This window comes from Argentina silus (assembly GCF_951799395.1).
Source record: "Argentina silus genome assembly, chromosome: 7".
Taxonomy (NCBI): domain Eukaryota; kingdom Metazoa; phylum Chordata; class Actinopteri; order Argentiniformes; family Argentinidae; genus Argentina; species Argentina silus.
This window is the reverse complement of record NC_139661.1, coordinates 15308409-15318408: the sequence shown is the minus strand read 5'-3', so window position 1 is coordinate 15318408 and position 10000 is coordinate 15308409. Positions and strand designations below refer to the sequence as shown.

Sequence of the window (10000 nt, the reverse complement as noted above, 5' to 3'; positions counted from 1 at the left end):
TGACAAACGTTTGCAAATAATATTTTGCTCATGGAAGTTGTGTATGCTGAATCAGGTAATATCTTCAAAATATTTCTGTGTGTTTCGGGTACCTATCTAGCTCAGGAGCTCCCCCAGTGGTCGAATGTTCCATATAATCACTAATATTTCAAAGGTAGCCCTTACCCTAACCTTAACCTTAACCTTAACCCTTACCCTAACCTTAACCTTAACCTTAAGCCTAACCCTAACCCTAACCTTAAGCCTAACCCTAGCTCCAGTTCTTAATCCTAGCTCCAGCCCTAAGACTAGCCCCAACCCTAACACTAACTCCAGCCCTAATCCTAGCTCTAACCCTAACCCTAGCTCTAACCCTAACCCTAGCTCTAACCCTAACCCTAGCTCTAACCCTAACCCTAGCTCTAACCCTAACCCTAGCTCTAACCCTAACCCCAACCCAAGCTCCAACCCAAACCCCAACCCTAACCCCAACCTTAGCTCAAACCCTAACCCCAACCCTAGCTCCAGCCCTAACCCCAACCCTAGCTCCAACCCTAACCCCAACCCTAACCCCAACCCTAGCTCCAGCCCTAAGACTAGCTCCAACCATGGCCTTAAAACTGAATAAAATACCTTACAACAATGAAAGAAAAGGCAAACATGAACTTTTTGTGAAAAGTCAACTTTTGACGTTGAAGTTGAAGTTGTGATGTCTTTCTTAAACATTATCAGTTATTACAAGCCCTAATGAAAAACACTTTTCCCCTTTTCACAAATAAAAAAAAACAACTTCTATTGTAATAAAAAAATATGTGCTAGACATTTTCCCTATAAGACCAAGCGACTGCAAGCCCATTCCAGGGGGAATACTCCATAAAAGAAACACATAAACATAAGCTACACCTTCCGTTCCTCCACTGCGACCGTCATAACAGTGATGCACACAGTGCAAGCACTGAGAGAGCCATAAAAACACTACATTATATGGACATAAAACCACAACGTGTTAGTATTGAGGAGCACACCACTCTCTCGCTAACGGCTAAGTACACACACACACACACACACACACACACACACACACACACGCACGCGCATGCACACACACGCACGCATACACACACGCACACACACAACCATTCACACACACACACACACACACACACACGCATACACACACACACACACACACACAACCACTCACACACAAATGATATTGTTCTGTTCTGGCTACACTGCCTGTCGGCGAAGCAGAGGCAGACCTACTGTGACGGCTGAATTAAAAAACAAATAAATACACTGGCAGGGGGGCAGGGTTAGGGTTAAGAGGGGGGGGGGGGATAAGACAGGGTCAGGAGTGGGGGGGGACAGGACCGATGGTGAGAAGCTAATGCCCAGGTTCGAACCCCCAACCCCCAACTGAGCTAGCCCACTGAGCTAAAGTTCTGCTCACACACAACCAGGGAAAGACGGAAGAGACTGGGGCAGACAATGTTGTCATGTTTCATGTTAAAGTAGGCTTCAAGGTCGAGTGTATAATACCTAACTATGCTTCATAATCATCTGTTATATACGATATACACCTAGGTTACAATGTCAAACGTGTAAACAAAAACTAAGCTCCGGAGACAAACCAAAGTCATTTGTCTTGAATTCTAACAATGCTACAAACTCTTATTTAAAACTGTAGAGGTCACAAACAGGTTAAAGCAGAGAGAAGAAACCATTTAAATTAGGCCCTCTTAGTGCGTTCTCCTGCCTGTGAGTCTGTGTGTGTGTGTGTGTGTGTGTGTGTGTGTGTGTGTGTGTGTGTGTGTGTGTGTGTGTGTGTGTGTGTGTGTGTGTGTGTGTGTGTGTGTGTGTGTGTGTTTCTTTGTCTGTGTGTGTGCCTGAATGTCTAAATAAGGAATTCCTATCCTGCAATAAGGAGTGGCAGGCACAATAAACACGCATAATACCTTCACCTCATTTCCATATCAAGCAGTCGCCACCAACACTCACAGACACACACACACACAAAGCCAGGGAGACAGACACACACACACACACACACACGCACACAAAGAAACAAACACGCACACACACACACACACACACACACATACACAGACACACACACAGAAACAAACACACACAGAAACAAACACACACACACACACACACACACACACAGTGAAAAAGAAGCACACACATACTGTACACACACGCAGACACCCATAAAGAATTCGAAACAATGCACACACAAACTAGACTACCACATCAACTACCCCATCCCAGATAAGAAGCAATGTTGGTATCCAAACCGCACGCACGCACACACACACACACACACACACACACATACACACACACACTAGTTATGATACAGTAGTCAAAGTTACCCTTTGAAGCACTGCCTAACACACACACACACACACACACACATAATCGGTTGTCTCACTGAGGTTTGATGGCTGTCACCTTTGTGTACTCAGACATTTCAGGAGCAAATAATGCAAATATCAGCTTTAATTAATATTCATGAGGCATCAAGGAAAGCAGCAGGATTCATACAACAGAGGGGGGGGGGGGGGGGGGGGAGGTGAGGGGTGGAGAGAGAGAATCACTGAACAGGGAGGAGTGAGAAGAGAGAAAGAGAGAGCGAGACAGAGAGAAAAAGATGGAGAGAAATAGAGTCAAAGAGAGATGGAGATAGAGAGAGAGAAAGATCCAAAGATGAGGTAGACAGCGCGTCTACATCAAGGTGTCAGTGACCTCGCTCTCTCAGGCGTGCTGTTGTCTCCATTACCCTGGCAGCACTAATGCTAGCCAGGCCTGGCACCTCTCCTCTCTCTGCCACACCACACTGCCTGGCATCTCTCCTGGCACCTCTCCTGGCATCTCTCCTGGTATCTCTCCTGGTATCTTTCCTGGCATCTCTCCTGGTATCTCTCCTGGCATCTCTCCTGGCACCTCTCCTGGCATCTCTCCTCTCTGCCACACCAAACTGCCTGGCATCTCTCCTGGCACCTCTCCACTCTCTGCCACGCCGCACTGCTCCCAGCCCAGCTGGTGCGTCAACAAGACACACCTAAAGACACACGCCACCAACACGGGACGCAGACACGCGTGGCGAGGGCTAGCCTTGACCAGGACACGGGCCAAGACAGAGACAGGGGACACCTACTGGTTGGTGGTGGGGGAGGGGGGGGGGAGCAAGGGAGGCTGGTGGAGGCAGAAATCGGAGGACGGGCTCATTGTAATGCATGGAATGAGGAATAGTATCACCATTACAATGAGCCCGTCCTCCGATTTCTACCTCCACCAGCCTCCCCTGGGAGGTGTGTAGTATGGAAGGGAGCAATTCAAAGGGAGAGAGAGGTTTTCCATCAACATAATGGTCGTCTTTTGTGTCACTTAGGAAGCAAAGCAAAACTAAATACCCCTGAAAATATCTATTGTCGTTTGTTCTCAGGTTCCTGACTGAGCAACAGCAGGTGTAATCCATCAGTATGTTTACCACAATCGAGTTGCAACACAGTGGGAAAAGGAAACAATCTCCACACTCAATAGGAAGGACTTATATAACCTCAAATTACATGATTGGCTGTCGATGATGTGCTCTGCACGTCAATGCACTGCTAACGTCACTGGAGACACTTAAACAAGCAGGCAGCGTTGGAACACTGAGATGGTAATGCAGATATTTGGCTGTGGAAGTTGATCCCACCATAATAAAATGTACTAGTGTTGATTATTTACTTTCATCATCCCAGAAACAGAGACAGTGTGAAAAACTGTACAGGTTAGAAGATTTATTTAAAAAAAAAAAACATTTTTCAGCTATATTGTCCGGCTGGTCACGTTAGCCACGTTACTTGAATCAGTACACGTCTCGAATATCAAATAAAAACATTTTAATCACGCTCAAGATAGAGCTAAAATAGCTTTATTTTTGTCTTTTTGCTGATTGTCCCCAGACAGCTTTATTTTTTGCTATCAACAGATGAAAAACAGAACACCCAGGCACAACAGAGAGAGAGATGTATACATACGGTCACGCTTCGCTGCATCAGACCCTGTGGTGTCAGCGTCAGGGACGCTGGCCCTGAACAATAGCCGACAAGCTGAGACATTCATCAGCAGAACATAAAAGTATTCATAAGGCCAGAAATGATTCAGTGACATGATCCATCACAATGACGTTGGTTGAGGGTAGAACAGAAAAGAACCATGTTACGCCACCCGTCTCTGACCCAGAACCCTGAAAGGGAGAGGTAGAGAGAGAGAGAGAGGTAGAGAGAGGTAGAGAGAGAGAGAGAGAGGTAGAGAGAGAGGTAGAGAGAGGTAGAGAGAGGTAGAGAGAGAGAGAGAGGTAGAGAGGTAGAGAGAGGTAGAGAGAGAGGTAGAGAGAGAGAGAGAGAGAGAGAGAGAGAGAGAGAGAGAGACTCGTTGGAGAGACAGAGAGGAGACAACCAACACAGATGATTTCTGTGCTCCGTGTGGCATAAAAATGAACACAAACCCATTCCACTAAATTGGACAAGGCAGAAAAAAAGATAAAACCACGGCGTTCCAATTGCTGTCTCTAAAAGCGTTCCATCCAATTCATCCAGAATTCATCTGCAAATGTAGAGCAGTGGGTGTTTAGGTAGTCTAGGAAGATGATCTATTTCCTAAGGGATATTCTATCGTCTAGTTTTAGCTCTGACATGTCTGGTGTTCACCAGAGAATGGTATGCTTCCAATTGGTGCTATCTGGTATGGATGATTTGAAAGGAAATAAAAAAACTGCTCTATTGTGAAGTTATAAACAAGTCTTGTTCTCTCCGTTATTGACTCAGCCAGCCTTCTAAAGACACACTGAATAAATGTGTTTGTCTGCGGTTCTGTCAATAAACGCATAAATAAACTCTTGGATAGACAGAACGGGTCATCTGGCTCAGTAAACATGGACAGACAGAATTATCTTTTCTATCATAAACGGAGACAAAGGGAGAATGGTGGATGATATTATTCCTGATTCCATTCCGTGCATTACAATGAGCCCGTCCTCCGATTTCTACCTCCACCAGCCTCCCCTGACAGAGACATGGTGTCATTTAAACGTGTCTCTGAGAAATGCAGGAATAAGCAGAGGAGGACATCAGCTGAAGTGGAGTACTGTACTTTTTAACATCACAGTCATTATCCCCAGCACCATATCAGTGTCTACGTATGTGAAAAGGGCGATGTTCGATGTTCAGCAGTCAAAAAGATAGGTGAGAAGGTCCTAAACAATTGAACCCATATGATGTCAATATGTTTTTCCTTTCCTTAAGATCTTTTCTTTTCTCTTTTTGATGTCAGAAAATAGAAACATAGACTGTTTTCACATATGTTGACACACCTGTATGGGCCTGGAGGTAATTAATATGAAGCGATGATGTTACAGGATCAACAAAACAAAGAGGCTTCCATACGTGTCCCTAGTTTAAGTGGCACCTACGCACAACACCACACTCAGAGGGAACAGAACAACGGAACATTGTCCATATTGCTCCCATCTTAAGTACATGTACTATCTGAAGTACATTTACGCTTTTAGCTTGATGGTTTTAATGGAAACATCTTGTATTATACTTTCATCTCTGAAGATAGCCTTTGATGACAGCCAACAGCTGCTGTTCATTGGTGCAGAATTGGCCAGGAAACAATAATGAGGATTGTTGCGCTGTTGTGTAACCAGACAGGCTTTTAGAGGAGCTGGTTTCTAGCGGACGGAGATTTCTTAGAACATCCACACCACACTGTCACAAACTCCTAAGAGTAGAGTAGCACACACTCACTCACCTAAGAGAACACACTGGCTGTACTGAGTGTTCCAGGGGAGGCTGGCGGAGGTAGAAATCGGAGGACGGGCTCATTGTAACGCATGGAATGGAATGAGGAATGGTATCAAACCTGTGTGATTCTTACTCCCTCCGCCAGTCTCAACTGGTGTGTTTCACTGGCCACACTAACATACAACATAGAATGAAATAATGTATTCGCTATGCATGCTAAGTAGTATGCATTCTAAGTAGTATGCATTCTAAGTAGTATGCTAGTATGGACAGTGAGACATAGCTATTGTCCCTCCTTCACTACTGGCTGTTTGTTCCACTAACAACACTAGCATTCTTCATAGAGTGAGGTAATGTATTGTCAATGCATTCTAAGTAGTATGCACTGTATTGTCTATGCATGCTAAGTAGTATGCACTGTAGTGACTATGCATGCTAAGTAGTATGCACTGACCTCTGGGAACACACTGGTTATTGTTGGAACGGATTTCCGGACACAGATTAAGTCTGGTCCTAGACTAAAATGCATCTTAAAATGGACCTTGCTGAAGTCCCATAGATCGTACCATTACTCCCTTTTTGTGTACAAAGCCCTACTGCTTAAGCTCCTGGCTTACTAATACACACGCCCACACGCCCGCACACACGCACACACACACACACACACACACACACACACACACACACACACACACACACACACACACACACACACACACACACACACCCTGCCCTGGCTTACCTCAACTGGTTATTGATGTATAAGAACCAAAGTTACCAAACTTGTTCTCAGGGTTGGTTAAGTCTTGAGGTTCCTCGGGTCTCCACTGAGTTGTGTAAATCCACTTTTAGTTGTGGTGCACCTCACTGCTGGAACCATCTACAGAGTACATTACAGTTGGCTGTTCTCATGCCGCTCAGGAAATGTAACATTTTGATCGAGGACCTCTTTGTTGAAAAATGTGATTGTTTTTCCTGATTTTGTTTAATAATGTTTGGAAATTATGTGTATGCAGAACACCCTCGTAATAGAGACCTTGGTCTCAATGGTACTCTGGGAGTACTCTTCCAGAAAACTGGCCCAGAAATGATCCACTAGCCACACTGAAGTACCACGTAGAGTTAATGTAGTGTGGTGGCCATGCATTCTAAGAAGTATGCTAGTATATGGTACGCTAGTGAATAATGAAACATAGCCATTGTCCCAGCTCCACTAATACACACAGAAAAGGTAAACATACACTTTTGAGTCTTGAGCAAGCTGAACAAGAGTAAGAGGGCAGATCAATACGAGCGTCTGAGGATCTCAAGGGTGCGTGTGTGTGTGTGTGTGTGTGTGTGTGTGTGTGTGTGTGTGTGTGTGTGTGTGTGTGTGTGTGTGTGTAGAGGGATTACTAGGCTTTGAGGCGGATCAGATAGGAGTTGTAGACCTTTTACAGCAACACTCAGGCCTAGTCCTGTTTGCACTGCACACACTCATCCCTGATACCTCTCTCCAGACAGGTCACACACACACACACACACACACACACACACACACACACACACAGAGGGAAACGGACAAACACACACAGGGACATGGACACACATACATACACAGAGAAAGAAAGAGAGAGAGCGAGAGAGAGAGAAAACAGAGACAGACACACATACACACACACACACACACACACACACACACACACACACACACACACACACACAGAAACAACACAGGGAAATCCCCAACACACACACACTGCTGCTAGCCCACATCTCTACAGTACAGTAACTTCCGACCTCAAGTCAAGTCAATCAGCAGGATAAGTATATCATGCGCATCTATAAATATTCCTAATGAGCATCAGAGATTAATCTGAAGCACAATAACACAGCGATGAGTCATCAGACAGACCACACACAGTGAGGTCAAGCGGCTGCTGGGCTGTGGGTTTGGATGTTCGGAGGGGTTGAGTGACACGTCACTAACGCAGCCATATTAGACACAACAGGTTAAATGGCACCTTTTGGTCACATCACGGCCGGCGCTGGCCTTCCTGATCCAATGATGTCACACATGACTGAGTCATGCAGCTATGGTCCAATGCCTCAGGCTGGCCGTCGTTTGCCTCTCGGTGTGTCCCCATGTGTTGTCAGTGTGTGTGTGTGTCCGTTCCGTGTGTGTGTGTGTGTGTGTGTGTGTGTGTGTGTGTGTGTGTCCGGTGTGTGTGTGTGTGTCCGGTGTGTGTGTGTGTGTGTGTGTGTGTGTGTGTGTGTGTGTGGGTGTGTGTGTGGGTGTGTGTGTGATGTAAGCTAGGAACAGACTGGAGAGGCGATACGGTGCTTAGTCATGGTCTAGTTAGCGCTGGTTAGCATCTCAAGCAAACAGGCTGTCAAGGAATGACCACCTGGAACACTGACAACATACTGTGCTAAAGCCGGTGTGTTAGCTCGCTAAGCTAAAACTGGAGTAAGTTAACCCACTGAGCTAAAGCCTTAGCATGGTTAGCATCAGGCTGTCAAGGAATGACCTGAAACCATACGATGATATGATCCTTGCTATGCTACTGTGCTAGCCTGTTGAGCTAATGCCTGGGCAGAGTTATCAATAGCATACAGGCAGTCAAGGAATGACCTGAATACAAACAGATGATGCTTGCTAAGTTAAAGCTTTGGTGTAAGCTTCTGAGAGACAGGCCAAACATGCGCTCCATCACAAACACACACACACACATACATATATGCATGCTCTTCCATCTTCTCACCGGTTTACCATCATCCCATCGCCTCGTCAGTGATAAATGCATTTAGGCTTCTTAGTCCTCCTCTGCTCCCACCCTAACATGCCACCTAAGACATAAGACATATGACAAGGGCTAGGGCTGGGGCTGGGGCTAGGGCTGGGGGCTGGGGGCTGGAGGCTGGGGGCTGGGGCTGGGGCTGGGGCTAAGGCTGGGGCTGGGGCTGGGGCTGGGGCTGGGGCTGAGGCTGAGGCTGAGGCTGAGGCTGAGGCTGAGGCTGAGGCTGGGAGCTAGAGCTGGGGCTGGGGGCTGGGAATAGGGCTGATACTGGGGTTGGGGGTTGGGGGTTAGGGGTTAGGGGTTGGGGTTAGGGTTGGGGCTGGGTGCTAGGTCTAGGGCTAAGGCTGGAGCTGGCACTGGGGCTTGCACTGGGGCTGGGGGAGAGGAGAGGAGAGGAGAGGAGAGGAGAGGAGAGGAGAGGAGAGGAGAGGAGAGGAGAGGAGAGGAGAGACGTTTGGGGTTGTTTCCGATGCACGCTGGCTGCTGTCTAAATGTACCAGGGTAACTAATTACACAAGGACAGGCGGTGTTTATGGATGTTTAACAGGGGGTCAATGAGGGCAAGAGGATGGGGGGAGAGGAGGAGAGGAAGAGGGGAGGAACGGAGGAGGAGAGGAGGGTGCTGTCGGTGAGGATGGATGGAGGGGTGGAGAGGAGAGCACAGATTCTGCCCTCCCTGCGACACAGCAGTGTGTTCGGTCACAGAGGGGGGGGGCGGGGGACGGGGGGGGCTCTGGGAGATCGACAGTGACACAGTGCCTCTGTGCAAAACCTGGGAGCCCTTCCCATCCGTCCTGGGTGGTGTGTGTGTGTGTGTGTGTGTGTGTGTGTGTGTGTGTGTGTGTGTGTGTGTGCGTGCGTGTGCGTGCATGTGTGTGTGTGCGTGTGTGTGTGTGTGTGTGTGTGTGTGTGTGTGTGTGTGTGTGTGTGCGTGTGTGTCTGTGTAACCCCATTACTCCTACTAGTTGACAGAACAAGGGAGACAGCAGCAGGATGTGTGTGTGTGTGTGTGTGTGTGTGTGTGTGTGTGTGTGTGTGTGTGTGTGTGTGTGTGTGTGTGTGTGTGTGTGTGAGAGAGAGAGAGAGAGAGAGAGAGAGAGTGCACTATAGGTACCAGGACAAGGTGAAATGCAACACTCTTTAAATCATTCCCTTAACTTCAACTCAACGACCTCTGCCAATGGAGAAATACAGAACAGCTTGCTCAGTAGGTGAAAGTCTTATGATCAAAGTAACCCCTTCAAAATCAACCTTCACACACACACACACACACACACACACACACACACACACACACACACACACACACACACACACACACACAGTCACAGCATGTTCTTTAGTTATTGATGTGACCACAAACCTTCAGGATGTCAAAACAGATTTTTTTCTTTATAACGTAGTGAAAACATTTTTAAAAAACATTTTTAGACCCTT

General features: G+C 46.8%; 1 protein-coding gene across 1 annotated transcript in view; it reads right to left on the bottom strand.

Annotated features, from left to right (window-relative positions):
• Positions 1-10000, bottom strand: part of LOC310807464 (transmembrane protein 132C) — a gene marked incomplete at both ends in the record, with an annotated part of 123955 nt that overhangs the window by 96699 nt on the left and 17256 nt on the right. The window lies entirely within an intron of this gene.